Consider the following 24,600-nt stretch of genomic DNA (forward strand, 5'->3'; position numbering starts at 1 on the left):
TCATCAATCAAGATCTCTTCTGCTCACCATCACACCAACACACATTATGTCACTACTTGTTTGATGGCACTGGTGACCACATCCCATGTAGACAGGAGGGCTGACCTTGAAATGGGGAAGGTGGTAACATGGGCATTTTTCTCTCAGCACTGTATTTCCCCCTTCCTGATGCCCTCCAGTTGTTTTGGACTGGCTCCCATCAGCCCCAGAATCAGGAAGAACAACCAGCTGCACTTCCAATATCCAGAGATTGACAGGTATATAGCACACTCTAGAAGTATTATCTCAGTGTGGCTGATAGCCTAAACTACCTTCTGCATATTAAATTGGTGCCAGAAAAGCAAAGTGAATATTGATATAGAGCAAAGGGATGTCTAAATTCACATGTTGCAATAAGCCATAGTTTATTCAACAAGCCATAGCACAGAGTGTTAATGACTTCACACATAACATTAAATTATAAAGAATGGAATAAATCGATATATTCATGTAACACAAAGTCAGAACAAAATAACAATGCTAGAACATGGCATATTATGTGAATTGGTTCTTTAATTATATGTGATATATTTTGAACTTAAGTGACATTTGAAGGAAAAGAATCCACAACAGTATGGAAATAAGTATGATTTTTATAATGATTATAAGGTTCACGATGTTTATTGTAACAGTGAATAACCATTATCACGCTGGAAGTAATAATTCAAAAATAATTATTTCTGTATCAGTTGTTCACTGCTATAGTTTATTCAGGAGTAATTTCAATGGAATTCAATTACTTTACTCCTAAATAATTATACAAAGAGTTGTAGACATATTCTGTGGAGGTCATTATTAGCATATGTTTACTGTAGAAATATTTTTAAATAGGAAAAACTCAACATTTAATGAAACCCTTTGAGGAAATGAGCAGAAACCAGACGCATATAGTCCAGATTTCAAAACTACCAAGGATTCAGCATTACGCCCTAAATGTGAAAAAAGGCATAATGAAATGGCAAACCAAATACAAATTACAAGGTTGGTTAAGGAAATATAAAAATACCCTTTGCCACTGTTCAGGAGTACTGTTTTCTTTCTTTCACTCCATCCCCCAACCCATTCCATCCCAGACTAAGTTACAGAGAAAGCCTGAGAGCACCTGATAAAAAACAAGGCAGAAATCAATAACCCATTTATAAATGAAACTCATTCCCACCTATTTGCCTAATTAACACCAGCACACTTGCTAATGAAGTAGTTTACAATAGCCACTTATGAAAACTGAGTGACAGATTGGCAAGTTGTTTGCTTCAGGCAATAGGTACTTTTCCAAGACTTGCATTCACTGACTTAAATTTGTCCCATGTGGTATGCATATTAAATATTGGATCTATACAATCCACAAGTTTTCAAAAATACTTAATTCAGTTCCTTTCGTTTCCATTCAGAAATTCTTTTGCATCACTAGGGAAGTTTGATTATCCACTGTATTGCTCATTAATGTTGGCAAAGGAATCAGCAAGGATCTTTTCTTTATTGAACGGTTGGGACGTATGAGCTGTTAGATGTGTGAGTGATGTCTATGATAAATCTTTACCTTTAATCCAATATATTTTTCAAGATTTGCAAGTACGCTGAGGTTATAATGCAAGCCTACATGTTTTCTCAGAAGTAAATACCATGATTTTCAATGTTTACTCCAGTATAAAGATTGAAATATTAGAATAATTGCCATGGCCACACTTTTTCAGTATAATTCTGGATTTGAACAAGATGCTTCATGACTGCACAGATCTGCGGAATTTTCAATCCACTGTTTGGTTTACTCAGAAATAAGTCTCAGTGTATTCAGTGGAGTTAAGTCCCAGATGTACAGTATGTGTTTTTATTTCTGTTACCCTTGATCTTAGATAAAAGGCAAAGAAGTGACTTTCAGTTAATACAAGTAACACTCCCTTCTCCCCCACCTCCGACACCAGACAAGGTTGAGAGGTGAAGAAACGATCAAGTATATTACACAAAAGTTCACAAACATAGTACAGGTATTTTTTTAATATCTCTTCATCAGGAGAGATATTAAATTAAAGGAAGGTAAGTGGTTTCCCCTCTTTTTGGGTAGAGATTGTTGGTGTTGTGTGTGTGCCTTCAAGTCAGTGTTGACTCCTGGCAACTGTCTGGACAAGTACCTGCAGTTTTCTTGGCAAGGAGAGAGGTGAAAATACATTCTGGCATCTGACTTCAGGATAATGATAGGAAATGGAGCCTTAGACTGCATGTTTTCAGCTCTGTCTCTCTTCTCAGTCTGGCAAAATTAGCAGCACCATCAAAAGAACAATGGTGGTTCAGTAAAATAGACATGTATGCCTGAAAAAGGGAACTGGAAGGAGAGAGAGGAACTTCTCCTGCAGCTTCATAAGCTTTGAGTGACTTGGTTGTGGGGGAAATGGGTGGTGGCAAGGTTTCTCTATGCTTGTGACTTACAGAACCATAGCACTGGAAAGGGACCATTTCAGCCATCAAATCCAACCCTCTGCTCAGTGCAAGAATGCAAATATAAGTATTTAGGACAAACAGCTGTCTCGCCTCTGCTTGAATAGAGAAGGGGAAGCCATCACTGTCAAACTGCTCTTACCGTTACCATTTCCCCCCCTGAAATTCAATTGGAATCTGTCTTTCTATAACTTGAATCCATTATTCCTCACCCTGCGCTCTTCATAACGACAGAACAGGTTTGGACTTTCTTCTGTGTGACATTCTTTCAAGTATTTGAACAGTGATATATTCTCCTGCAGTCTTGTCTTCTCAAGGCTAAATACGTCCGTTCCAATCTCTCTTCGTATGACTAAGTTTCTAGTCCTTGGATTATCCTTGCTGTCATTCTCTAAACCTGTTCTAGTTTCTCTGAATTCTCCAAAGTGTGGGGCCCAAAACTAGTCACAGAGCTCAGCAAAGCAAAATAAAGTGATCTAACCAAAGCAAATAAAATATGACACTTACTTCCCATTATTTAGAAACTATACTGTTGGTATAACCTATGGGAACCACTGGGGTATAGCGGTTAAATGTTTGACTAGGAGCAGGGAGACCCAGTTTCTAGTCCTTCTTTAGGCATGGAACCAGTGGGTGACCTTGGGCCAATCTCTCCCTCTTAGCCCAAGTTGATTTAAGGCTCTGTGACAAGCTGGCTGAAAAACAAAATCCCTTGTCACATCATGCAGTGATAAGCTGCTATAAGAACTAGGCAAAACAAGCAGGTAAATGGGACAAATGCTAAGAACACAGCAATTTTTGGTACAGCCTAATACTACACCTGCTTTTTTGCAACCCCATCACACTGCTGACTTGTATTTAATATACAACCAATTAATACTGTACTGCAATTTTTTTTCACATGTACCACTAACAAGCCATATTTCCTTCCCATTCTATAAATGTGAATTTGATTTTCTGCTTGTGATTTGAAAGCTTTGCACTTTTTTGTTAGTTTTCATTCTGTTAGTTTCTTTTCTTTTTCATCTTTCAGGATATTAGCTATCACACCTAATTTGGGGTCATCTGCAAATTTGATCAGTATTCCCTCCTTAGTTATCCAAGTCATTAAGAAAAAAATTGAAGAGTACAAGGCCTAAGACTGAAATGGTGGCACTCCAGTTTGATTTGATAAGCATTCTTTGAGTACCATTTCTGAGCCAGCGATATATCCCCTTATCATGCCATCCAGCCCGTGTTTACCTAGTTTGCTCATCAAAATGTGTTGAGGTACTCTATCAGATGCATTGCTGAAACCAAAATATATTATGTTTACAGCATAATATATTAAATAAGTAAGTGGGATTATTAAAGAATTAAAACTGAGATAAGGCTTAATCCTTCCAAGGACTTCTCTCTTCAGCCCACCCCCAGGAAAAATAGAATAAATGTGCTTTGAATATCTATTTATCTATCTATCAAATTTGGTCACCACCCATCTGCCCCAAAAGAGGGACTTTGGGCGGTTTCCTGCCCAAAGATGAGAAATTCAAAACTTTATTGCACCAATCCTGAAACATATTGCAATGGGGATTGGGGGGGGGGCGGTTAATGAGTAATTATCTTATTAAACCTATGAGCCAAATTTCTAGATATAAAAAGGGAATTTATTGGGGGAAACAGAAATATAGGGAAAAAAATAAGGAACACAGATTTCCAAAGGAAAGCAGTACAGTTAGCCTTGCTAAACAACTTATTTATTATGTCTTTGAAAAAGATCTTGGGATTCAGCACACGTTCAAGGTTCGCTGCAAAGATGATAGCAACAGATCATCTGGGCCTCCTGATAGGATATTTGTAGGCAGACCTCCTTGTTTCTCTCTCTCTCTCTCTCTTTTCCCTTTCTTTTTCTGAGTACTATTATCAGTTTTATGGAATGCCCAGATATTATCCAGAAATTGGAAACCAGCCTTTTGAGGGAGAATAACTGTTTTTTTGTTCAATCAAGGTTCCTTCTCTGATTTGCAGGGGTGGGGGGCACTGCCTATGCAAGGCTTTCAAGTCAGTTTATCAGAAGCTTTAGAGACTGTGGTGCCATACCAAAAGTAGATGTTTGTCATAGTCTGGCAAATTCCTGCTGATTTCTGACAATCACCATATTGTTTTCAGGGTGTTTATAGAGCAAGCTCTTTGTGATCTGCTTTAGCATCTTCCCAGATATCAGAGTCAGGGTGACTGTTCTGTTACCCCCAGATCTTCTTTTTCCCCTTTGTAAAAATAGGGACAACCCTTGCCATTCTCCAGCTGAGTGTGTTCCTTGGGCATAAGTCTGCTATAGTCAGCTTGTTCTTCTCAGTGACTGGTCATGATCCACGATGGGTGCATTTGATGTAACTAAGAATAATCATTCTGTAAGGAGAGCTTGTTTGTTATATCTGGGGCAGGTGAAGGTTAAAGCAATTGCATTTTGAACTTACTTAAGGTAAGGAGAGTAGGTTTTTCATTGATACGATGAAAGCCAGAAAAAACATGGTATAAATCCCAGATCAAATTCTGGCAATATTTGGCTAGTACACAGCACTTATGTGATCACAAGGGTGAGATCCTGCCGAGCCCTGATAGGAAGAGTGAATCCACGTCAGGTGCTGTTGATAAACAGTCTGAATAAAACTCAGTGGGGAAATCCTGAAGCAATTCCAGGTTCATCTGTCTGCTCTTGGGAATACTGGGTTGGGTGTTACTTAGCCTGCTTTCTGGAATTCATATGCAGAGAAGTTTCTGTTTTATCCTGAAGCAAGTACTGCAAGAAAGACTGCTGTGAGCAGAAGTTAACTCTTTGCCATAATTAGATCACTCTCTCTCCTGGGCCACGCAAGGCCAGGACATCAGGAAACTGGCAGAATTAGTGAAGTCTCCTCTCTCACCGACACCGTTAGGCATTTCATGTCCACAAGCAAGGTCAACAGTCAGGGGAGAGTGCTGTGGCTTATACTGCAGAGCTGCGCCACCTCTCTTAATGCTGAGCATTTGGGGGTTTCATAGGTCGTATTCAGAGCCAGCTTAGTGTGGTGCTCAAGGTGCAGAACTAGAAACTAGGAGACCGTGAGTTTTAGTTCTAGTCCTCGTTCTCCCTTAGGCAAGAAAGCCAGCTGATGACTTTGGGCCAGTCAATCTGTCTTGGGCCAACCTACCTTACAGGGTTGTTGTTGTGGTGAAAATAGGAGGCAGGAGCATTATTTACACCCCTTGGAGTTGTACAAAAATAAAAGGGGGATAAAAACCAATAAATAAATGAATATTTTGAAGGATCACTTGGTCCTTGGGGTTTATGTTGAAGGATTTCACAGCAATATTCTGTCTGAGCCAAATGTGACATTTGTAGGGACTCCAAATAAGACATTGGCCAGTAAAGCTGCATTACTTCATATTACAAAAATTAAAGGAGCCTCACCTAAGTAGATGAAGTCCACAGTAAAGAGTAAATCCCTCTTTATAAATAGTGTTACAAGCATAAAAACAAAACAAACAATGCCTACTGCTGAATGCTTTTAATGTGCCTATATCCCGTCGGTGTGATTTACTAATATAGAGCACAATGGTTCTCTAGAATAGGGCGTAATATAAAAAATAATCATTCGCAATTTCAATCAGGGAACCAGAATCACTAAGCAGTTTTCCAACATCCTTCCTTTCAGATTTACCTGACTGCTCTCATAGCCCAGGTGGCGCGATTAGCTTTCCTATTAGATACGATACGGCTATGTGAATCTCTGGGTGCGCTGCAATTGCTTCATTCTAGAGGATTTGTAATCTAGGGAGCAAAGGAAATGGCAGTAATTGTTGGGGGGCTTGTTTTAAATATTAGCAAGGATGAAAATGGATTTGGAGATAACAAAAAATATCCTTTACAGAATCTTGGCACAGGAGCCATTGGCAGTGGAGAGAGAGAGAGAGAGAGAAGCCCTGTCAATTATATAGCTGGACATCCTCGATGGGGACAAAATAAGGATAAATGAAAGTATTTCAATATACATTAATCATTATTCTGGCAGTGAACTAGAGTTCTTCAGTTTTCCATCCCCAGAAAGGTCCTTGAATATGAAACAAATGTACAATGGACTCCTATTAGATAGATAGATAGATAGATAGATAGATAGATAGATAGATAGATAGATGGATACTGTATATGGGAAAACAAACACAGAAAAACATCAGCTAGTTCTTACAGCAAAGCTATCAATGCATGATGTGACAAAGGGTTTTTGTTATCAGCCAACTTGTTGCAGAGCCTGATGCTGACTTGGGCTGAGAGGAAGTGACTGTCCTGTTCAGACTGAGGCAGCCAGACAGGATTATTATCAAAACAACTCTTTATTAAAACAATCATTTACAACAAATAGTCCATCCGATAAATGAGGTAATACTGGTTTCTGATCAAGACCACCCAGGCAACAACGGAAGAACAGGCGAGATTGCAGAATCACACTGTGGCAAAACCACAGGACAGGATTCGCTGACTGGAGCTGTGGGACTGGATGATTGTAGGGAGCGTGGCAAGGCTGGAACTGAAGACGAGAGTCCGCAATCTGGAACATTGGCCTAACTGGGCTGGCACGTGGAGGCTAGGCCGGGCTTGACTGGATATTCTAGGCAAGGCTGAGAGCTGGAAGCACGACTGGACTGGACTGCAGATTCTGGGCAAGGCTGAGAACTTGAAGCACGACTGGACTGGACTGGACTGGACTGGAGATCCTAGGCAAGGTTGGGAGCTTGGAGCATGACAAAACTGGACTGGAGATCCTGGGCAGGGCCGGAAGCTTGGAGCACAACGAGGCTGGACCAGAGATCTTGGACTAGGCTGAGAGATAGGAACAAGGCTGGGAACAATGTGCTTGGAACGTGCTGAATGGTGATGGCAAGGTCTGGAACTGGATGTGAAGCTGAGGTTGTTAGAATTGGCAGGGAGAAGATCCTCTGTGGCAGTGGGTGCAGGATACAGGTCCTCCACAGTAGGAAACGCAGGTGCTGATTCCCCTCCGGCTACAGATGAGGTTTTTGACGCAGGTAAAAAGGGGTTGCAAGCTCGAAGGAATGGTTGTCTCCGGCAGCTTGCTCTTCATGTCTGCCTTTTATGCCAATCCCTTTGCGCCTATTCCCTTCTGCAGCCAATCAGGCTGCCTTTTCCTTCACATGCTTTTCTGCACGACTTTTCCATGCGCTGACTGGGGGATTCAAATCCTCCTCTGAAGGCTGGCCAGTCAGCATCTGTAACTTCTCCTACACTGCTGAGTCATTTCTGGGTTTTGCTTTCCTGGTTTCTGCCTAGTAAGTTTCTGTTTCCCCTTCTGACTCAGGAAGAGTTTTGTTTTCTGAGTCAGAAGCCAGCTGAAACCTCACAGTGACTGGCCCAAAGTTATCCAGAAAGTCTCCATGCCAAAGGAAGGGCTAGAACCTGGGTCTCCCTGGTCATACTCCAGCGCTTTGATCACTACCCCAGCCTTGGCTCTCCAAAACATATAAATGACCATTTGCATATAAACTTATAGACTACTATAATAAATAGTCCTTCAGTTGGGATTCCTAGTGGAAAAATTCATTTTATTTTATATTTATATTCAAACATATAAAGATTCCTGTGCATTTCACAGAAAATGGGTATCTTTCCAACTTTATTTATTTGCAGTCATTTGTTAATTACCAAATGGCAAATACATAATTCAAAATGACACAAGTACCCACAAACAATAGTTGAATCTTCTAGGACTGACTTCAAGCCCTACTTCATGAAGAGCCCATTAACACAGTCCAGGTCCAATGCTGGAGTCACCAGGACATGAGTTACTGAAGACAAGTTTCTTTCCTCCAGGTAAGGATGCACCTGGTCTATCAGCTGAAGCTGCTAAAAGGTTCTGTTTGCTTCTAGTATTATGTGGCTGTCCAGCATTAATGCTGGATCTAGCAGAACTTTATGGTTGCAAACCTGATCCTTAAGAGCAAGTGCTGTCCATCTAGAACAGGTATGTCTTCCATATCCTGAACTTCAGCACCCAGAACCTGAAGCCACATTTGTCCACATTTAGCATTAGCTCATTCTCCCACATGCAGCTTTTTACAGATCTGGAGACATTCAGAGGCTATTCAACTCTGAAGTCACAGGAAGAGGATTGAGTATCATCAGTACATTGATGACAACTAGCTTTAATCCTTCCCTAACGTTTCATACACATGGGAAAGAAAAAGAACTTTCTAGGATATTTTCCGGGGAAGTGCACTGAAAACTCCCAGTACAATTTTCTGGTAGCACCATCAGAGATGGGAAAGGAATCACTGAAAAGTGGCAATTCCAACCTCTACTGTGGCAAGACTTCCAAAGAAATATAGTCAATGGCAACCAGTGAGATCCAGCAGTATCAACAGGATCACATTACCACTTTTCCTCTCCCAGCATAGATCATCCATTAGAACAACTAAGGTTTCCTCCATGGTAAATCCAGATATAAACCCAGACTGAAAAGATTCAGATAACCCATTAATCCAAGAGTGCAATGTAGCATGTAACCCAAAGAGCTTGAGCCCTTCAGAATGCATAGGGCACAATTTTTAGTTTCTGGTTTTGGGTTTTTTTTTTGTACTTCATATTTTGATGTTTCAATGAAATTGAGTGGCAACATGGGTGCTTTATACCCAGCAGAAAAATGTGGCCCTACTCTGCTAATGTCTCTCTTTAAGATGCTCTTCCATCTGTTAAAAAAACCCCAAACACTGCACTATTTTCTCTTTATCAGTAGAGGGAGTTATAATGCTAAAAGAGAGAGAGGGAGGGAAAGAAAGAGAGGATTCAACAACACTACTAATGAAAATAACAGCCCAAGCTTCTTTTGGTGGTATAATTTTACTATTACAGAAAACGCACAAAACTAATAACATACAATTTAAACTAAAACAGTAAAATAAAATTACCTTCAGCATATCACACAGAATTTGTACATGCCAAACAGAAGGTGTACATCCTTGACCAAAAAGTTGGAGTGGCAGGCTACTGCCTTCCTTATCACGTTGAATATATTGAATATTTCACTCTGGCAATAGTTGGGTAGATCTAAAGTTCGTCTCTTCAGCAATGGCCTCCCTACTGCCTCTTTTTAAGGCAGTATGAAACTCTTGTCTGCAAGAAATAACTATTAATGAGCTGAATGATCACTGGCAGGACAGAGTCTTAGGGGTCCTTATATTCAGCATTGGGGAGGGCTTCAATTCATAAGTAATAGGGCAGATGGATCCAAGAGCTTACCTAATTCCTTGGAGATAAACTATTTAACTGGCTCAGACAGGTCTTATTAATTGCCAAAGTTACAGTATTATCCAAATAATGCAAGTACAGTACAAATCAGAGAGATCTTATTTATGAAGACCCATTCAAACTTTTCATAGCTTATGAAATTTGGGTGCTATCAGAACTATTAAAGATCAGGTCATTGTTCTGATGACCTAAAAGGGTTCTCTTGGTGATTCTTCATGGCTGGAATCAGGGAACAGCCCCAACCCCTCTTCTATGCCACTCTAATCAGGGAAGAGATCTTATGATACTGCCTGAATCATACTTAATCAGATTCAATCTTGGACCTGCACCATGAATGCTCAAACTAACTGCCCTTACACTTCATCAGACACAATTGTCCCATATAGCACATTGCAGAGGATAATGGAAGAATGACCATGTCAAGTACCAAGAAGACCTTTTACTACTTATGAATTGGACCCTTCTCCAGCTGTGGATACCAAAGTCTTCTGGCACTGTGATGGAATGTGAGGGTGATCTTGGAAGTTGAGGGGGGGGGGGAGATGCCGCTTAGGAAATGATTAGATAAAAGAGAAAGGAGCCCACAACAGAGTAACAGCCAGAGAAAGAAAACTTAGGAAGGACCCACCCAACTACTTAGGTGGTAAATAGGGAGGCAGGAGGTTTGTACTTTCAGACTTGCAAGATTCTGTTAATATACAGTAGCCTTGCAATAAAGAAGAATCAGCTCATCTAGTTGTGTTTCCTGTCTGGTTTACCAGGGAGGGCTGACAGGAACTTAATATGGTAACTCCTAAGATCAAGCTGTTGACAAGATGGTCAGCCAGGTTCAAGAAAACTTCACCCAGAACTGCTTGAAATCTATCATGTTCTGGGGACTGTTTAATCTAATCTTGCCCTTACCCCAATAGAAAGGAATATGTTGCAACAGTAAAATCCTCATCAGATATTAGTCCATTCATGGCAAGATTTTCACTTCTAGGGTCTTCATATATGGACTTCCTTTTTCAGAACAAATAGCAGATTCAGAATATGACCTGCCCATAGCTTCTGAAATTATTAGTCTGAAGCCCATGGAAGCCACAAAATTTTGATTCACACCTGTTCAAGTGTCCTTAGTATACAATTGGAGTTCCCCAAAACCAAAAGCCTTAGAATCTCTTCCACACCTCTGGGACTAGTCACGTAGGCTACTGGGGGCTTTGCCAGGCAGCTGGGCAGCCAGTACCCAGCGGAATCATTATCTTTACTTCATTATTCAGAATGAGATGTATGACTTTGAAACATGGCCTAGAATGGGAAGTATTACCTCTCTGAACTACTAAAGCATCTGACTAATGGTATGTACCATTTGTAGATAGCTGGCAGAAAGTGAGCCCAAACACATCTTACATTCTGCCATAATACACCCCAATAAGTTTATGAATATATTTTTTTCCTAGAGATTGACCTGGCATTCTACAAAAACAGTGCCAGGATCTATGGGAATTTTACCTGGCTCCCCAGATTTCTGTATTAGATAGAGGAAATAAAGGTAGGAATCACTGTAATTGAATGATCCTATTTCTCTTAACATTTCTTCCTGTACTTCACACTAATTAAGTAAAAGTAATCTCTCAGTTTGATGCAATAAACACTAGGGCTATGCAAAACTTTGAAGGAATGTTTCAATTTGACAAAGATTTAAATGAGTCACTTCACTGAAACAGGTCTTGGAATCAAAACAAGGACCTGCTTTGAAGCATAAAGTTGAATGAAGAACCTGCAAAGCATTTTGTAGCCTTACAAAGTACTTGTAGCCCTGCAAAACACTTCGCAAGTAAATGGTTTTTCTGTTGTCTCTGGGATAATCCTGGGATTGGACATTATTGCAGACAGCTTTAGTTCCATATATGGCGATTGATAAGGTGAGTAATGCAGAGTGATGGGCTCTCAGAATGACCTTTATCACCTCACTAAACTTTCTGCCTATCAGAGCTCTTTTGAGGTGGGAAGGCTAACATTACTTTTGGCTTCATTCATTTTCTCATCTCTCAGTTTCTTGAACACGGCCAGCTGGGAGCCTTAACTTTGTTTCCTGTTCTGTTAGCAGAATGTGACACTTTTATTCTGGTTCTGACAACAGAAGTTGGAGTTCAGCTCAACTCCTGGCATTCTGTATAAGGGCTCAAGGCTCGCCAGTGCAGTTTGTGTGCTTGGGTCAAACCTCTATGTATTAATACTGGCACTCTCCCTCTTTATTCTCTTCCAACAGAAGTGTTTCTTGGAAAAAAATGTATTATTACCCTTAAGCTTGTTTAGTAAAAAACAAAAAAGCCCTTGATTCTTATATCTAGATTCCCTGATATACCAGGTTACACTTTCAAAAGCACACTAATTCCAAGAAATATAGTTACAGTATATAAACATACATACATACATACACATATATAGTACATTCATACATACACACAAGCAAGGTATCAAAAGATAAGTGTACAAAGCATACAAATTTTAAAAAACCATGATTGCAAAAACCACCTCTTAAAACACCAACATTTACAAATTTGAACAGCCCATAAATCTGGATTTAAAAACTGAAGAGTATTTAAATTTAAAAAAAAACAAGAAAAATGATAGAGAAGGGAAAAAAGTCACAGAAAAAAGTCTTCAGAGAAGAGAAATTATTGTTAGAGCTCCAAAGGGGGTGGGGGGGAATGGGAGGAATGGGTGGGGGGGAATGGGAGGAACCCACCCCTCCCCTAAAAAACACTTAACAACTTTTTCTGGTCCAGATAACTATGAACATGTTCCTTCTCCCCAGAGACTCCTTCCAGCTAAGTTATTAAATTAAAAAGACATTGAACACTACTTCTGCTGAACATTTTTTCAACACCCTTCTAAGTTTCATAAAGAGATGGAGCTGGATCCAAGCCAGACAGAAATTGCTCTATGGCTTCAGGCCTCTGAATATTTTCCCAAGTATTCTGGTAGCAAATGGAAAATGTACCTGGACATTTAATAAGATACTGAACATTTCTTTCTTTGGGCAGCTTTTTGGGATGGAAGGAGGCATGCAGTAACATCTTCCTATGGTCAGAAAAAGTATTTGACTCTTACTAGACCCCATGTCAGTTCTCACAGCTTGTGAGCTTTCTGAAAACTATTTATTTATCAATAATTACAATTCTTTGAATGATCACCTGTGAATCCAGATACACAGGTAATACATTTCTGCAGAGCCCATTTAGAATTGTCTAAAACTTACAGAATTGTTTGTCTTATCTCACACACATACCATGCACACACATACCATGTGACTAGATGTAGCACCCACTGAATGTTTTCGGTTTCTAAGACCAACATAATAGATTTGAGAAACAGTGAGATCATCTGAGATCAAGTAGGGTAGGAGAGTAGGGTTGTATGGATTCACAGATGACTGTTCAGTAAGCTGCAGTTATAGGCTGATCACCAGTTCTTCATCACAATCCCTGTGATTCACACAACTTTTGGAGTAGCAAGCTTCTTACCTAGAGGAAGATCTGGTGAGATTAAGGTGCCATCTCACCAGGAGCAAAGGTTCTGTCTATAATACTGGATGAAGATGGAAGGTTGAGCGTATGTGGTTGTGCAGTGTAATTCAGGTAGGGGAATACACTCAAGGAGTGTATTCCCCTACCTGATGCTGATGTTATTCTTATAAAATGGGTGCTAAGCAGAATAGCAGCTCAATATTTGAGCAGCTCATAGCAAAGCTTGATATTTGCCACCATCCATTTGGAGAAACCCTAGGAGAAGAAGCTCATACACTTTATTTATTTATTTATTTATTTACTTACTTGCTTATTTTCTATCCTGCCTTTATTATTTTTTATAAATAACATACCTAATACTTTAGGCAAACATACCTAATACTCCTTCCTCCTCCTATTTTCCCCACAACAGCAACCCTGTGAGGTGAGTTGGGCTGAGAGAGAGTGACTGGCCCCAAGTCACTCAGCCAGCTTTCATGCCTAAGGCAGGACTAGAACTCACAGACTCCTTAACCACTAGGCAAAACCTATATGGGCCATGTGGTCTAATTAAATGTGACAGTATGACAGACATTCAAAGAATGAAGCAATGTTTCCAAGACTGCAGAGGGGTTGGGAAAAAAATGTAAGCAATACTTATGTGAAGATCAAGACTAACTTAGAAAGGAAGGAAACATCTGAGGAAAGGAGTATTTTGTCCCTATGAAAAACAAGGAAGGGAGAATCTCTTCCTAAGGCCAAGAGCCAATATCATGAAAGGAGATGAGATGAAATGGTCCAGTAGCCAATGGCTCAAAAGATTCTGACATTAACAGAGAGAACAAGGGAGATGCTGGAAGTCATGGAGACACCAGGTGATTCAAGATGTCCCAGGCTTTTCACCAGTGGGTTAGAAAAAAGAATAGTGTTGGTCTCCAACAAAGACACACATGGCTAGAAAATATATCTGTATCATATCCCAGGAAATGGTAGTCATAAAATACATTTGAAAATTTCTGAGTGAGAAGGAGCAGTATTTCAGAATTTATATCTAGTCAACTCTCAAAGCATTTATACTCTCTTGCCATGCAACCCACTCAGAAGAGATTTGAATTTCCTCTTATCTCTAGTCTTCATAGTAATGGTTGATCATGGATGATTTTCTACAGTCTTGCCCTCCCATTCTGAAGAATCCAAGTTAGGCTAAATAAATAAAGCCTTACAAATACTTTGCAATGAAGAATACAAGGAAAAAACATCCAACGTTAACTATTTTCTACATTGTCCCAGAGGGATTGTGGAATCCTCCAGGCTGTATGATAGAGGGAATTCAGGTTGGAGGAAAGATTTGTCCCTCATGGATGGACAGGACATTGGGTTGACCTTGGAAGGTGGAAGTAATCCTGAAGGGTAACACAGAGCAACAGGTTGAATTACAACTTTGAGAATCACACAAATACATTGAGAATGCAGAGTCACTAAAGGAATGGGCAAAAATGTTAAAACAGGGTCCATTCAGAAAATAAAGGAAGGTGTCATGAAGAAACTGGATATATAGCCTGCTCCTGCTGCCAAAGTTTGCTGTTGTTCCATAACACTAATGGATGAACTTTAAAGTTGCCCCTATGAGATTTGATGAGGATCATCACCAGTGGATGCAGTTTCTATTTGTGAGTGGCCATTCTGGTACAAGTGGGCTTGTTGGAGAGCATGTTGTTGATTCCAGGCATATGAAAATGGAGTGAAGGACACAACAATGTCTAATTTGTAATGTAAGGGGCAAAAGAGGCATTCACTTTGTGTTACTTTGTGGGATCTTCTGATTTGAATATAGGGGCATCTGTGGGGGGGGAGGGGGAAGAGCCAACCTTGGCAACATGACGGGTGTGACTGGGTGATCAAAGACCTGTCCATTTTTAACATGGAAAAAAAGGTGGAACTTTGAGTGCCCAGTTGCACCAATCATTTTAATGCCATCCCCTGCAGACATCATGCCTGGATAATCCAGCCACAGAAACAGCCTTGGAAGGTTTGGATGCCTTTCACACTGCAAAAAGCACAAGTTTGTTGAGGTTTCACAATGTTTCACGCTTAGACCTAGCTGAGAGCATGCAGAGGATTCAGAGATGATCTCCCTACCTCTCCATGATTGTCTTTTGCAAGAACAAGTAAAAACAAGAGGGGATGGTGCAAAAAGCAACACTTTATTTATTTTATTTTTTATTTTATTTTCTATCCCGCCTTTATTATTTTTATAAATAACTCAAGGTAGTGAACATACCTAATTTATTTATTTTTATTTTATAAATTTATTCATACCTAATGCTCCCTCCTTCTCTTTTCCCCACAACAACCACCCTGTGAGGTGAGCTGGGCTGAGAGAGAGTGACTGGCCCAAGATCACCCAGCCGGCTTCCATGCCTAAGGTGTGAGGTTAATCCTGTGAGGTTGTTTGAAATCAGTTATCGGTAGAGAGATTCCACCAGCAGGGCAGAACTGAGAGGTAGAGCTGTCTTGTGTCCATTTTCTCAGAGAAGAGGAACAGAGGTATCATGCCTGTTGTATTCAAAGTCAGGTGAAGCAAGCTGCTGAAGTTGCACCTGCCATATTTTCTAACAGCAGAACACCGTGGGCTCTGACTCTCATTAGAGAGATCTTTTGTCTAAGTGCCTGAAGCATATAGAATTGTGCCAATCACAGAAAATGGCTCCTTTGGTAGTATCTATCTGTTTGTATGAATTGGATAACCTGTGGGGGAAGAAGGGAAGACTTCTCATAAATGACCTAGAGGGCAAGAGGCTGTAGAGGCAGAAGGCCTTCAGCTATATGCTGAGTTAGCTCAGCAAAGGAAAATGCAAGTAGAAGCCACCTGTGTTTAGACTACAGAACAAAATAATACCTTGGAAGCAGAGAAATGTAATAACCTGTGCTATATATTTAGAAAAAAAAACATTCTTAGGGCTTGGAGAGAACAAATGGTAAAACACTAAATTGGTAAATGGATCCACTATGATGGGAAGGTATTCCAGGTATGGGAAAGTGTGCATGCCACAAATTTACACATAACCCACATCCACTTCTGTAAAAGAGAAAGAATGGAAGCCATCAATATAATCCTGAAAATGCCTCAGAAAAATAGTTGAGATGGAGACAAGCCAACACAAGTGTGATCCTCTTTAGATACGGTAAAGCACTTAGTAAAGAAGATGGGAGTGCAGCCCCACCAAGGAACCCTCTCCCTTTCCACTTTTGTATGAGGAGGCAAACCTCTTGCCATAATTCTGGAAATGCCTTGGAGGTGACAGGGTGTATTTTTGAGGGTTTAGTTCAGAATTCAGTATGGTAAACCTGCAAAGTGATCAACAGAACCCAAAATTGTTAATTATGTAAGCCCACATACCTTGAATGTAAGCCAGATGGTTCCCAAAGAGGCATAATAGGGACCATCAAGGACAAAGAGGCTGCTGGAACTGAAATAGGGGAGGCAACATGATCTTAAACACTATTTTTCTGGTTGCTCTGGTTAAAAGCAGTTGGGGCAGTCCTCTTAAAAGATTTTGAAAACTTAATGGACAATTTCCTTGATGCCTATAGTGGCATAGCTGAGATCTAAGCATCCTCTGTGGGCAATGGAGAATCTGACTGATCTCTTAAAGAGACAAGGGAGCCAATTGTTTGGATGCAATAAGTGGCTTGGAGGAACATGAGAGGGCCACAATAGTTTCAGAAGTTTCTCCTCTTGAAATTTGCTCCCAGAGAGTGACTCACAAATAAGAACAATAATTACAACGAGCCTGTTCAGTAAATGCCTGGCAGTGCTAAAAAGTATCTTCTGCTTGATTTTCACAAAGGCAAGAAATATATGGGTTATGCCCATCGAGGGTAGCAGTTTGCTCTGGTAACACTGGCACTTGGAAAAAGAGGCCTTTAGAGCCATAAGGACAAATGCCTGCAATGAGAGGATCTAGTGTCCTGACAGACATTTCTAAGGAAATTTAAATAAGGGTTAATAGAAGATTAAGGAAGAAAAAAAGCCAATGAAAATTAAACTATGTTGATAAAACAAGAGGATAATCTGCTCAAGGTCAAATGTGCTAATGCTGTGGCAGTCAAAAACAAACTGAAGGGGTTTGCAGATGCTGTGAACCTGATGCTACAGATTAGGTATTGTCATATGCTTTTCCAAACCATTCTTTAACTTCTAGACGTTTGGAGTGGGACTTTCTCAGGCCTAGAGCTGATGCATGAATGAATCACCGAGACTGTGATGTAGAAGTATGTCTTCTTTAGTTGTAAAGAACAAGAAAAAAACAGCCAAGGGTATCTATTCTTGTTCTAAAGGGGGAAGTGGACCTGGTCAGCCATTTATATTTCAAACTGAAGGTCCATCAGTAAACCAGATATCCCATGCAAGAAGAACTCAATACAGACAGTATGGTGACAGTTTTCCAAATCTTCTTTAGTGCTATTTTTTATATTGCTCTTGTATGATTGTGTTTCCAAGTATGTAAGCTTGATTTGTAACATTTGATTAGCTTTCTGTAAATTTGTTATAGCATTTTAGTAGGTGATTGCTTGTCCTTTAAATGGGAGCTTCTGCTTTCTAATTTATTAATTCCATTTGGAATTAATCAGCATACACTTAAAGTATATCTCTCCAAACTGTCATTCTTTTATATTTACAGTAATATTTTTATTCATTTGCTTAAAATAAGACATTACCCTTTCATCTTCTTTGTCGGTGGAGGAACGAGAAGATGGTACTGCTGCCACCACTGCTGTGCCGTGATGGAGGCTGCTTCTCAGTTTTGGATTTTCCTCTTTTTGAAGGCATCTAGACAACCTATAAGCTATTTCCCAATAAGAACAATAAAAACAAAGATTAGTCACCTGCTTATCAATTTAAATGCACAACTCTTTAGATGAAAATAAAGCAAAAATCAACAGGGCCAGAGAGGTTGCAGCTAATTATGCAAACATCTTGGCCAAATATCTCCCACACACTCCAGCAGCTTCATGTAATTCAGGGTGTTTGAAGGCCAAGGTAAATGTTACATAGAAACCATATGGAAGCTCATCTTAACAACTGTTGTTTTTATTATTGGTTTAATAAAAATGCATTTTAGTTCTAATTAAAGGGGCTTACATATCCAAACAACTTTTCTCATACAGAATCCCCATCTCTCCATTCCCACCACCAAAGAACACTCTGAAATGAAAACTAGGTGCAACGTTCACATAGTTTGGCTTTGTATGTATTCTGCAAAGGAAGGAGAGAGACAGATAAGGGACTATACTTTGCCCTGATTAAACTCCCCCACCCTCTCCAGCAGTTCATAATGGAAGGAAAACTCATACTGATATCATTTTCTTTCTCCTTCAATCCCTTTAGTAGCAGGTATGAGGAGAGAAATCTGATTCAAATTGTGTAGCATGGTCTTGATTCAACTAGACTTCCCTTACTAACTTTTAAAAAATCCCAAATGTACAGGACCAAATAATATGAATGCCATTAGATCTATATTGGTTCTGAAAAAACCTCCAACAATGCCCACCTCAATTAAGCAACTAAGATTGGAGAGACTGACTATTCTTTCATGCTCTTAATGAAAGTAAGAAATATTGCATCTCAATTGCAACATTTGTATTTTCCTCTCTCCCACTCAGACTTAAAAGATGTAGTCCACAATCTCTGGTAGATCTCTTAACCTACCAGGGAAAGTTTTCAGGGATTACCCTACCCTACCAAGGATGTATTGAGGATCAAAGAAGAGAAAGATTTATTGAGCAAGTTCATTTTTTGCTCATGTACCGTCAGATTTCAGTGCTGAATTTTACCCCATAGAGATGGAATTTGTAATAACAGAGACAGCAAAAGAATAACTACCATAATATAAGCCACTTCACCAAACTTTAGCACATATTTAAGAATATGAAAGAAAGCTTTAAGAAGCTAAGAAGTTTCCATAAAAGTTGATTGTAGTATTCCACTGTTAAACGAAAGGGTATATGCACATTCTATCATATCATTTTATATCAGGCACTAAGTAAATATTTTTTTGTGTCTGTGTACATGTGTGTGTGCAATTTCATATAGTGTGGAGAAAGCAACCTGCCAGATTAGGAGTTTTATTGATATACTGCCTAGTCTGCTGCCTTACATTCCTCCTGTCTGAGGGCATTGATATATTTGGTTTTATATCAATGGATGTTCCCTGGATGTTCCCTTTAGGGGACTTTAATTCATGCTAAAGAGAGCCAGTTTGGTGTAGTGGTTAAGGCACCAGGCTAGAAACCAAGAGACTGTGAGTTCTAGTCCCGCCTTAGGCACAAAGCCAGCTGGGTGACCTTGGGCCAGTCACTTTCTCTCAGCCTTAGGAAGGAGGCAATGGCAAGCCACTTCTGAAAAACCTTGCCAAGAAGACTGCAGGGACTTGTCCAGGCAGTCTCCAAGAATGGGGGAAAAAATCATGCTAAGGCCACCTCATCAGGATTTCCTGATCATTACAAGACATATACAGGTAACATTTTTGATTTTATGTTCTCACTGCAGCACTGGGTGGTCAAAACAGTTTGACTACAAAGGCTGATGAATCCAAATGGTTCCTAATCCAAATGGTTCCTCTACAATTTTTTAAAAATGCAGAGTTTTTGTTGCAGCCTTAGCTATGTGTCAGATTGAGCTAGTTCAGTGGACATGAATTTTCTAAGTGGTCTCGCTAAATGAACAGAGCTTGTATGGATCCTTCATTTACTAGGAACCTAGAGGCAATGAAATAAGAGGGATAGCAGAACACTATAGCACAAGCAGCAGAATACTCAAAATGAGTACCATGGATGTACAGTAAGTAAAGAATTTTTCTTCAAGCCTATTCTATACTGATGATGACAGACAATAACAACAAAATATTTCTGCCACCACTCTATCCTACAATCTCCTCCAGTGGGCCTGTGCTATCAATCCCACCAAAAAACTTATGTAATAACTCATAGAGAGACTTGACAATTATTGTGATTATGTGCTGTCAAGTTGGTGTCACCTTTTAGCAACCACATCAATAGATTTTCTCCATGACAGAATGACTTACTGTCAGGTAAAATTGGTCATATTCATAACAAAACATGTATTCTGCACTGCTTAGCTTGTCTAATGCACTCTTTGGTCAGAATGGACAGTGTAAAAAGAAACCTTGAGAATTTCTGTCATCCTTACCAGACAAGAGGTAGCTTGAGATTAACTAACACTAAAGAGCTTGAGGAAATATAGTTGTATGCTTTTCAGCTCAAAATGATGGTAGATATTCCTTCTTGCATTTCTATTGGGGAGATGGAATGACTACACTACGGGGGTTTACCATGTATTCTTCAAGAAATTATAATGGAACCTGGAGAAACATATTGTATATAGATAGGGGAGAAGTCAAAACATGAGCCAGTGGAAGCAAGGAAGGAGGTAGGCAGGTAAATTGTAGATCCCTTAATGCATCACTTAAAAGGATAAACAAAGTGGTGCAGTTTTGCCCTTTATTAACCAAATTATATTGCTTTCTTTTCTCTTTAACATGAGATAAAATAAACTTGTTTTTAAAGGAAATATTAATTTTTCCATTTCTATAATGATACTTGCAGTCAAGGGGATTAAGGGAAAAAGCAACTTACAAACATCTGAAAGGACAGGTGAAATATAGTAAGTATCCATGATAATAGGCTAGTCATTGAATAAATACTCAGATAGGCAACAATTTCAGTGGGAATGGTTTCCGAAGGAAATTGTCTTTTAGATCTGTGCTATGTAATAAATTTCAATTAATTCTTAGGAGCAGATTTCATTTGATGATTGTTGCTGTTTTGGGCTGCAGAACGACACTGTTTAAATATAAATAATACATTTTTATTTTCTGCCAGGATGGTTTTCTTGCTGACTCCCCTTGAATTAACCTTTTCACACCTCAGAAACCATTTAAGATCATTTTAGTTCTAATAACCTGGAGGCATACTTGGTACTGCTCAATACTGCCACTGCTTTGACATACAAAATAGATTCTGTATGTTTGGCTGCTTTATATAGTCTGGTCAACAAATAATCGCATAGCAGTACTAATAAAAAAAATCATTAGATTTAAAAGTCAAGAAAAAAAACCATTTATATTGCCTCTATACTAGATCAGTTATATGGACCAATGCACAAATTTAGCAGGCAAATCATCCAAAGCAGAGTTTAATCAACTGAAAGACCCATGTATGCTCACAGAGTACTTCTCTGTATATTCTCCCATAAGGAAAATATTCTTGCAGGTAGATATTTGTTTATAAGAATATATGATAGCATTCATTGCCTTATTCATTTTTCCTCACAATGCCCCTGTAAGGTAGACTGGCTAAGAGAAAGGGCCCAGCTCAAAGTAAACCAGTGGCTTCCATGATGACATAGCCTCAGACCAACACTCTTCTGATTAGATTGAATCTTAGTTTCCTATGAACAGTATTCTTTTTCTTACAATATATTTTTGTTAATGTAATTTAATTCTTACATTGACAAATTTAAATTAAAATCTGTATCAGAAGGGGTTCTTTTAAAGAAAGAATACAGTTTTGGCTAAACACTGGTGATGTTATGGAATGTGTCTCTGAAGGAGGGGGTGATGTGGTGGATTTCGGTGGTGCCGCTGGTTCTCAGGAAGGAGGGAGTACATTCCAAGGAGGTGGTAGCCATAAGCGGAGGCACAGTCCGGGAAGCAATGGTGGGAAAGCGAAGAGGTTCAGTATAGCCCCGCCCTAGAGCTCTCCCAGGTTATTTCCCCCTAGGTTAGGTAGAGTAGCTTTAGTCTGGCAAGATTCTGTCTATAGGGTGTGAGCAAATAAAGAACTGAAGTTTGAATGGACTGACTCTTTGTCGTTCTTGGGCTGGCCCTGACAGGTATTATAATACTTAGAAAAATGTAATCAAAATTTGCAATGAATTGTTAAAACATTTATCTTTCATTTGCAACTGTAAGATTGTCTAAAAAGATCATGAAGAATTGACAAAAATGTTCTTGTTCTCCTGAGCCAACTGCTGATGAATAATGCATACTTGCACAACACTGATAACAGTGTTAGAGAATTAAACTTCATAATGCAAATAAAGCAAATTAAATAGGATTGGCTGATTAAACACTTGGTTCATAAAACTAAAAAGAGAATAGCACATGATATGGGCATGCAAATACACAAATTGTTTCCCAATTAGCACATAACCTTTAATTAAAAAAACAGGAATATTCTTAGTATAACTTTGCATTCACAAAAGTTATGTTTATTCTAGGAGTTCAACAGCTGAATCACTAAATTATACAACAGTTAAAATACATGTTGTAAAGCAAGATTGCTCAGGTGACAGGTGTGGTCAGACAGAACTTGGTTTCTTGTCTCTCTCTCAGGCTAGCACACTAGACTTGTTCCTGCCTTTCACTCATTCTCAACGCTGGTACACTCACAGAAACAGATGTGGATACAGATCTGTTCTGAAGAAAAGACAAACATTTATTCCGCATAGGAGTTTCATGACTAGTATAGCATGCTTGGGAAAGGTGTCCGTTCAGAGGCACTATTTCAGATAGATAGATTTTATTGTTCATTATAGTCTTTCCCCCTACATCTATCTGTATCATAAAATGACTCTTCCTTGTTCAGAAGTCCTGGATACTAAACCAACAGAAGGGCAGATGTGGTATCTACAACAGAGTAGAAATTCCAAGACTTGAATAAGAATATCTTTCAGTGTGTATGGCACACAGGTTTTTATTTTATTTTATTTTATTTTAAGTTTGTATGTTACTCATTTCACATGCCAGTAAGGTAATGCTCAAGATCCTGCAAGGTAGACTTCAGCAGTTCATGGAGCGAGAATTGCCAGATGCACAAGCTGAGTTTAGAAAAGGCAGAGGAACTAGGGACCAAATTGCCAATATCCGCTGGATAATGGAAAAAGCCAGGGAGTTTCAGAAAAACATCTATTTCTGTTTTATTGACTATTCTAAAGCCTTTGACTGTGTGGACCATAACAAATTGTGGCAAGTTCTTAGTGGTATGGGGATACCAAGCCATCTTGTCTGCCTCCTGAAGAAACTGCATAACGACCAAGTAGCAACAGTAAGAACAGACCACGGAACAACAGACTAGTTTAAGATTGGGAAAGGAGTACGGCAGGGCTGTATACTCTCACCCTACCTATTCAACTTGTATGCAGAACACATCATGCCACAAGCTGGGCTTGAGGAATCCAAGGCTGGAGTTAAAATCTCTGGAAGAAACATTAACAATCTCAGATATGCAGATGATACCACTTTGATGGCTGAAAGTGAAGAGGAACTGAGGAGCCTTATGATGAAGGTGAAAGAAGAAAGTGCAAAAGCTGGCTTGCAGCTAAACCTCAAAAAAACCAAGATTATGGCAACCAGCTTGATTGATAACTGGCAAATAGAGGGAGAAAATGTAGAAGCAGTGAAAGACTTTGTATTTCTAGGTGCAAAGATTACTGCAGATGCTGACTGCAGTCAGGAGATCAGAAGACACTTAATCCTTGGGAGAAGAGCAATGACAAATCTTAGTAAAATAGTTAAGAGCAGAGACATCACACTGACAACAAAGGTCCACATTGTTAAAGCAATGGTGTTCCCCGTAGTAACATATGGCTGCGAGAGCTGGACCATAAGGAAGGCTGAGAGAAGGAAGATCGATGCTTTTGAACTGTGGTGTTGGAGGAAAATTCTGAGAGTGCCTTGGACTGCAAGAAGATCAAACCAGTCCATCCTCCAGGAAATAAAGCCAGACTGCTCACTTGAGGGAATGATATTAAAGGCAAAACTGAAATACTTTGGCCACATAATGAGAAGACAGGACACCCTGGAGAAGATGCTGATGCTAGGGAGAGTGGAGGGCAAAAGGAAGAGGGGCCGACCAAGGGCAAGGTGGATGGATGATATTCTAGAGGTGACGGACTCATCCCTGGGGGAGCTGGGGGTGTTGACGACCAACAGGAAGCTCTGGCGTGGGCTGGTCCATGAAGTCACGAAGAGTCGGAAGCAACTGAACAAATAAACAACAAAAATTTGTATGTTGCTCTTCTATAAGCAGCTTTGCCCAAAGGAGTTTAAAGTCAAATAAAATTCTTACATTAAAAATAATGCAAACGCAATAATTAAAATATATAAGACTAAAACAATAAAAACACCAGCCCTAATATTATTTAAAAAAACACATTATGTTTAACCTCAGCATATTAACTAATTAACTTCCCTTTGCTGTCCAGCAAAAGACATATCCATCTCCCCTATTCCAATTTAGTTAATGTGTGCTGCTTTTGTTTCAATTTAA

General features: G+C 39.5%; 1 protein-coding gene across 1 annotated transcript in view; it reads right to left on the reverse strand.

Moving 5' to 3' along the window:
- ADGRL3 (adhesion G protein-coupled receptor L3) overlaps nucleotides 1-24,600 on the reverse strand; it is a 575,448-nt gene that overhangs the window by 366,202 nt on the left and 184,646 nt on the right. The window contains exon 3 of the mRNA XM_063294636.1: nucleotides 17,968-18,095. The gene's annotated coding sequence lies outside the window, so the exon portion shown is untranslated. The remainder of the gene's footprint in view (nucleotides 1-17,967; nucleotides 18,096-24,600) is intronic.

The sequence above is a fragment of the Candoia aspera genome, chromosome 2 (assembly GCF_035149785.1).
Source record: "Candoia aspera isolate rCanAsp1 chromosome 2, rCanAsp1.hap2, whole genome shotgun sequence".
NCBI classification, from domain to species: domain Eukaryota; kingdom Metazoa; phylum Chordata; class Lepidosauria; order Squamata; family Boidae; genus Candoia; species Candoia aspera.